Source organism: Oryx dammah, unplaced genomic scaffold (genome assembly GCF_014754425.2).
Source record: "Oryx dammah isolate SB20612 unplaced genomic scaffold, SCBI_Odam_1.1 HiC_scaffold_11160, whole genome shotgun sequence".
NCBI classification, from domain to species: domain Eukaryota; kingdom Metazoa; phylum Chordata; class Mammalia; order Artiodactyla; family Bovidae; genus Oryx; species Oryx dammah.
The window spans coordinates 64,708-69,733 of NW_024080553.1; the positions used below are offsets into that span (position 1 = coordinate 64,708).

At 47.5% G+C, this 5,026-nt stretch overlaps 1 long non-coding RNA gene across 1 annotated transcript; it reads right to left on the reverse strand.

Moving 5' to 3' along the window:
• Positions 1-270: 270 nt before the first annotated feature.
• LOC120860667 lies at positions 271-4,635 on the reverse strand. The gene is made up of 2 exons (XR_005720405.1): positions 3,267-4,635; positions 271-2,278 (listed from the first exon to the last, which is right to left on the reverse strand). It is a non-coding gene; the product is annotated as an uncharacterized LOC120860667 (long non-coding RNA).
• Positions 4,636-5,026: the final 391 nt, after the last annotated feature.

The following is a 5,026-nucleotide window of genomic DNA, read 5'->3' on the forward strand; positions in this document are numbered from 1 at the left end:
TCCAGCTCGCACACTCGGAGCTTCTTTCCCCCTTGACATTCTCTCAGCTGTGATTCACAGGAAGTAAGCGTCTGGGACAAGGGAGTGAGAGTGCATCTCTGTGTGTTCTGCTCTGAGTCTTGTAACCCACACTCCCAAGTTCAGCCCAGAGCACTGAGCCCACCAGGGTCCAGCCCACTTGGACCCACAGAAATGCCACCAAGGTGACATTACCCCAGACCAACCAAAACCAGAATGCAAGTGAGTCGCCTGCATTTATGAGGGTGCCACTGAATAATCAAAGTACATTTATTTTTGAATTACTAGTCAGAATCATGACAGAGAACTCTTATGTGATAGAAACAGTAGTAAAATACAGTACACAGCAATGTCGTTTGAATGAGATCAAAGACAAATGGTACACCAGCATGTGAAAAATAGCCACTTTAACTACAAAGATGAAGAAATTTAATAGGAAATTTTGTTACTAAGAAAAATATATGTCCCATATCTTTATTACATACTGTACAAAATAAAATATTGCACCTATAAGTCATATAAAAATATATACAAAGAGTATTATACAAATGCTCTCTCTTTTAACTTAAAAACCTCCAGCAATCAAGTGTGATTGGTGATGAACAACTCAGGGGCTGGCGTGTCCTCGTCACGTCCCTATACCCACTCCCCACTGCCACACTCTCCAGTACAGCACTCATCCTGGTGTCGGTGAGGCTACAGTGACAACAAGCTGTGGTGCTCAGGATACGGCAGGGACTCAGCAAGCTTGTCTAGACACACCCAAAGCCAGAGCCCACTGTTCACTTACATGTGACCAGGGACTAGGGCCAGCACACGTACCTCAGCAGACTCTGCTGCCACAGGCCGCAGGCAGCTGTGACCCCGAAGAAAGATGTATGACCACTTATTTGGGGCTGGGTGCCAACTAATGCCATAACTGGTAAGATGGAAGGAAAGAGCCCCAGCTTTAGAACATATAACATTCACTCCAAACTTCTTCACCCCGAAACCATCACTGACCCCAAACCCACACCCAAACCAACTCTGACCTAACCCTAATCCATAAAGTCAACTCCAATCTCAACCCCAACTTAACTTTCACTCTCAACTAACCCAACCCTGAAACTAAAACCAATCCTAAACTTACTCACCAAACCCCAACTCTAACCCCTCATCCTAACTGTATATTACAGCTCAACCCTAATTCACTTTGGATTCACTGAAAAATCAGTTCAAACTAAAACAATTATTTACTATAAATGACTCTGGTCAGCTATCATGTTTCGTAGTTACATTACTTTCTTACAGTTTTTCCAAAATAAAAATCCTTAGGAATATTACTTTCTGCATAAATTAGGTCTTATAAGACTTTGATTTTCTGTTTGTGTGCAAGAGAATAGTGCTTAGAAAAGTCTCATTCACAGCTCTTAAAAGGACGCTTTGAATATACTTCAGAATCAGTAGACAAGGTGGACTTTCCCTCTCCTTTGAATTCTAAGATCCCTCATTTGCTCACACATTTCCTCCCACAGTTGTGAAACGGCAGCCACGTTTACTCTGTTTCCTTCCACAGGTTCTCTTAAGAGCAAGGACAAGGCGCCATTCCCCCCAGGACCTCCGGGTCAGTCAGGGTTACAAGCCTGTCCAGAGTGACTCTCTCTCACAGATGACACGTTACAATCCATAGAAATGCCATCAGAGCCAACATCTTAACGACTAGTGGCCAGAGCTTCTAAAATGTAGATGCCGTATCAACCTGCCGCAACCCTAGAACTGAGAGAAGCCATCAGCTGCTGTGTTTGCCAGGTCTTCAGGGTGTCCCACTCTGTGCTCGTCTACAAACAAGGAAGAGGCAGCTAGTGACAGTGCACTGGTGACCGTGGGGGTCTCCTGAGGTCCCAAGTGCAAAGGCGTGCCTGCTGCTTACGGGAGTTTATGTTAGTCCTGGAACATATCACTTAAAAGAGTTGGAACTAAAAACCAGTCATGGGGACAGGACAGCATCCAATGCTAACAGTGGTGACTTTACACCAACTTTGGTTTGATCGTAGACTTGAGAGACTTTTAGAGAAGTATTATTACACATGTTTTGGATCAAGCTACATGGGGGCAAAAAGAGCTTTTACATTTTTGTTTTACCTTCACAGCAGCATAATGACCCCCACAAAGTTTTATCCTTCTTGACATGACTGACAGCACCTTCGTTTGTAGCGGTCTAGCGAACACAAATGAAGATGCTTTACAAACGTACAGTAGTGAGTTGTGTCTGTGCAGTCTCCTGAAAAAAAAATATATACATATCCATTTAACATGGAGCTCATTAGAGACCTAGTTTTATGAAAAGTAGAAACCGAGATCACAGAGTGAAGCAAAGTAACTAGGCTTGGGTTAGGGTCTTTGCTCTGCACTAGAGTCAGAATGGCCCTGAGGGCTTCCCTGGTGGCTCAGTGGATAAGAATCTGCCTGACAATGCAGGAGATATGGGGTTCAATCCCTGGTCTGGGAAGATCCCACATGCTGTGGGGTAACTAAGCCTGTGAACCACATGGGCCTATGCTCTAGTGACTGGGAGCTGCTACTGAGCCCATGCACCCTAGAGCCCATGCTCTGCAACAAGAGAAGATATTTCAATGAGAAGTCTGTGCACTGCAACTGGAGAGTAGGTCCCGCTTGCCACAGCTACAGAGAAAAAGCCTGTGCAGCAACAAAGACCCAAGTGCAGCCAGACGAAGAAGCAAGTGCAGCCAAAAATGATAGATAAATTAATAACATTAAAAACAAAGTGCCCTGGACCCACTTCTTAGCTGGGCCAGGTGGCTTCTCGCTGCCCTGTGGGGACTTCAGATCCCTCAGGCCACCTGCTCCTCTCACTAGCTTTGGGGACGTCATGAACCCTGGGAAAGACTTACCAAAGCTATGGACCTGCTTTCTAGAAAAATACGTACATGATTCCATTTCACATAGAATTTCAGGACCCTGGCATGCCTGCCCAACCCCATCAAGGGAAGCCCTGGCAGAGGGGTTGAGACTCCAGGCAGGAGGGATTCTGTGGAGAGGTGATCAGTATCTGCTAGAAGGCCACTGGCCACCCTACTCCCTCAACTGGTTTTTCTCTAAAGAACACCGAGCCACACCCACATCAAAGCAGCTACTCCCCCAACATCCCAAGATCCCACACCTGTTCAGAATGGCCCTGTGGACGAGACCCTAACAAGGTTGGCTCCCTGAGGTCAGGTTAGGACAAGGTTTGGGGGTGGCTGTGATACCTGTGAGGGGTACGTACTGTCACAGGAAGGCCCCAGGCAGTGCTGCCAGGAAGCAGGTTTCTTCCCCGGTGCACAGCGTGTCTTAGTCACTGGCTTGCAACTCCCTGGGTGGACACAGTCAACTTTCCGAGACTGGAAGCCTCGGCCACAGGCTGTGGTGCAGGGCTTCCAAGGGCCTGCACGCCAACACGCGTCACAAGCTCCCAGCAAGCAGTTCCTCCGAACAATGGGTCTGTGATGAAAAAAAACAAACAAAACAATGGAAAATGGGAGAAGCCTGGGATCAACTCTTTCACTGTACCATCTTTTCAATGTATGAAAGGTCTGACAGTTAAGACTTTATTCACTGATTGGCACTGTTCCTAGTGGACTAAGCAAAGAGGTGGAGGAATCCAGACCTTAATGAAGGCAAGCAAAGCACATGTTTCCATGAGCCTCCAACACCCACTCAAGGCCTGCGCCCCAAAAGGCCACTCTCCAGAGAAAACAAGATGGCAGAGGAATAGGTGGGCATGGAGTACATTTCCATGGATACATCAGGAATATACCTTCAGACACAAAAGTGCCTGCAGAATACCAGCTGAGAGTGGACGGGAGTACCTGACAATAAGAAAAGAATATATAGAACCACGCAAAACTCAGTAGGATGAAGAAACTAGGGGAAAAAACCTGGAGTGTTAGTGAAGGAAAGTTGCTTGGCTCAAGGTAGCCTGGAGTTAAAACTCCCGTCTGGGTCCTCCCCACCATTCTAGGCAAAACAAAGAACTCTCTCACCCAAAGAAAAAAATAGACATCAGGTTGATTACACCCAGTTCCAAGGCAGCCCAGCCTCTGGCCGATCTCCAGAACTCCTTGCTCTAGCTGTTTAAGAGATAACTACTCCCAGCAACCTTGGAGAAAACAGACCCCCTTAAGACAGTAGCTTTCTACATACATGCCTATATGTACTTACTCTTTTCTTAGATAAGTGCAGCAGCTCGCTAATCTGACTGCTGCCCCTTCTCACCTCATTAAAGGTGATCTGTTCCTGTAGAGTGCCAGTCTCGTTCTTTTTCTGGATCTCGCCTACTCTAACTCTGGACCTCACAGTTAGTAAGACTGGACCTGCCCTTACCTGCCCTTACCAGGTGGGGGAAATGAAGCAGGGGGCAGGGGTCCCATCCCCACATCGGGGCAACTGTCTGAATCAGAGGAGAAACGTTTAAGGTTGACAGTGAAATAGCTGATCTGTGGCAGCCTAAGTGGAATGAGAATCAGATAGTCCTTGCCACAGCCATACATACCCCAGACAAGGATGCAGGTCCCTTAGAAGGCGCAGCGGCTGGAAGCTGGAGTTTAGGGATTGTGGAGCAATCCCAGGGTGAGGGCTGCTGTTGACTACGGAGACACAGAGTGAGGGGAGGTGAGGGAGGAGATTGTGGTGGGAAATGGCTGTGGAGGAAAGCCAGGCAGCCATGGAAGCAAGGCGATACTGCTGAGTCACACATAGAGGATGGAGCCATCACCATAGCCTCTCTCTCCCCACACACCAGCATCAGCAGCTGAATAATAGAGAGACTGGCCTGTCAAATACCTGACACACTGAACTACAGTGTAGGACCCCAGCCAGGGTGCCCCTTTAAGTGTCTGATGTGCTAATCTACAAAGTAGGACCCCAGCTAGGAGGGGTCCTCTATGTGCCTGACCTGTTGAACAACAGAGAAGCACCCCAGGCAAGGGAGCCGTCTAAGTGCCTGAACCAGTGGAGCAACAGAGAAAGA